This window comes from Anarrhichthys ocellatus, unplaced genomic scaffold (genome assembly GCF_004355925.1).
Source record: "Anarrhichthys ocellatus isolate YVR2014 unplaced genomic scaffold, GSC_Weel_1.0 scaffold88, whole genome shotgun sequence".
Taxonomy (NCBI): domain Eukaryota; kingdom Metazoa; phylum Chordata; class Actinopteri; order Perciformes; family Anarhichadidae; genus Anarrhichthys; species Anarrhichthys ocellatus.
In genome coordinates, this window is record NW_022280118.1 from 687,525 (window position 1) to 690,024 (window position 2,500).

At 43.4% G+C, this 2,500-nt stretch overlaps 1 protein-coding gene across 4 annotated transcripts in view; it reads right to left on the reverse strand.

The window, feature by feature from the left end:
• Positions 1-2,500, reverse strand: part of nfia (nuclear factor I/A) — a 175,054-nt gene that overhangs the window by 171,950 nt on the left and 604 nt on the right. The window lies entirely within an intron of this gene.

The following is a 2,500-nucleotide window of genomic DNA, read 5'->3' on the forward strand; positions in this document are numbered from 1 at the left end:
ATGGAAAATAAAAGCATGGAGAAACAATGCGAATAGTGTGAAATATTAAAGAATGACACACTTTATATTTTTATGATATTAATGCAAAATATTATTCTTCATGGTTTTAAATGCAGTGAGCCTGAATTTCAAAACCGCTTCTATTTGGCACCATTAATATCAATATTAATATATCACTCGAAGAAAACAAATGAAATCAGCAAACAGCAGTTTTCACTGCAGTTATTGGAATTAAAAAAAAACATTTAAATATAAATGAGATTAAAAAGCTAAAATCCATTAAAAGTCTAAATCTAAAAACGAGCCGACAGAAATCATTACAGCTGCGCTTTTCCTGACTTTAAGCAGATAATCCTCTTTGTGCTTTCAGCCACTTTAACCTTCTCTGCTGCTTCAGACCGTGATGGTGAAGCCCGGACGGATTTATGTCCGACTAATTGCCCCGCTATGATCATTTAGCAGAGGAGCGGCAGTGACGTCTCAATAGAATTATGAAACTGTTTGTTCATGACTGATTCATCGTTTGATTTTTAAAGGAGAGAGGAGAAGAGGTCTTTAATTATTATTTACTTTGAGATCATTTTATTGCACAGATCCCTGTTTTTTAGTCAGTAAGGAAAAGATTTTAGAAGATTTTAGATTTTCCATGTAATAAATATGAAATTCATATTTCCTGAATTCTTTTTTTAATGTTAAAGTAATTTTTGATGCAGCAGTACAACAGTATATTTGTATATAATATTCAGAAAGATTTAAAAATCTAAGAAGTACAAATAACCGGAACAATAAAAGTCGAACTATTTAACTGACACCCTGAGACAAGTTTTCAATTTAAATAATAAATAAAGATAGCTAATACCTTTTTAAACACAACAAGTATAAATGTATGGTTTATAGCGCTTTCAGAACTCAAAAACAGAGATTTTTTAAAGTTCAGATCTGAGATGTGTTTAATTCTGCAGCCGGAAAATCATCGCTTCTGCAGTTTAATTTCATTTACATCCTATGTGAGAGACATTACGTCAACAACAACAATTCAGTCCCAAAAGACACACTGTTTCCACGCCGACACCTTAAATTATAATTATTTGGGGCTCAAATTCACTAAAACAAAAAGTCACATCATTACTGTCAAAGTTTTCTCAACCAAAAAAAATAGTTGACCTGCAAACAAAACAATGGAAAATAAAGATTTCTGCACATAACCGATTGATCACCATCAGATATTAATGATCTTTCATGAAGGGATAAAAATCACAAAACAAACAAAATAAAATTCTCCTGCCTCCACACACACACACACACACACACACAGCTGTGGACAAAATTCTTGCACCCACCCACCGAGCCACCACACACACACACACACACACACACACACTCCTCAGACCCTAAGCAACAGCGGCCGGCAGAGTAAAAAAACCTCCCATCAACATCCACGGGCTGCCCGCCGCCGTCCTGCTGGTGCTGACGGTGATGGGCTGCACGGAGAAAGTGTGTTCTGTGTGTGTGTTTAGGGGACGGGAACTGAGGGGGGGTTGGTGGTTTTGATTTGACCGAGAGGAATTCACAAAGTTCACGGTCCTGTTACGGAGAGGATAAAGCCGCCTTTGTCTCTTCGGCAACACAAACTCTTTTCTTTTAAATCAAGGCTGGAGGAGGAGAGGAACCTGCAGTGTCCGTGCACCAAAACTAAACCGCGGTATCAGTCCGTGGTCAGAAAGTGTTAAATGTAACGGGGACGGTAATAATGAGCTGTCCTCTAACGAACTCTTTTGGCACTTGGAGCCCTTTCATCTCTCCGTCTCATTTGGAACGAGCCGGCCACAATAGACTATTGTGAACATCAAAAAAACCTCTCCCTCCACCCCCTCCTCGTCTCTCAGCGGAGTCACCAAAACTGCCCCTCAACCCCCGTCTGTCTGCCAGCTTCTCTCCCTGGTCGGACCCCCCCTCCCCTGCCCCTTCATTCTCCACAGCAGCGACAGGGGTGTCAAAGGTCGGCCGGCCTCGCTGACCACAACAAGCTGCTTAATGTGGGACCACTTCCCGGGACCACTACCGCTGAGACGGGCGTGAGTGTGAGGGAGTTAGGGGGGGGGGTTCCCTGGTGCGATTGTAATTGCTACGGCAGAGGAGATGTGTCGGAGCTCCGGAGCCGAGCGACGGCATTTACTCGGAGACCAAATAAAAAATGTTAAATACAGAAGTTTCCTCGTTTAATTAGATTAGGATGACGCGAGCAGGCTCGGCAGAAGAAGGACAGAACGAACCCCCCCCCCCCCCCCCCTCCCCTCCCCTCCGCCGCCACGCCGGTCCGCGGCTGCAGACCTGAGCTGGCACCCGTCCGCTAACGGGACGAGACAAGAGAGGGGAGCACAGCGAGGGGGGGGGGGGGTTGGAGCGACGGAGAAACGGGGACGCCGACAGATAAAAAACAAAAAACAATCCGAGCGGGTCACAAAAATCAATAAAACACAAAGCTGCTGCTGGCTGTGTG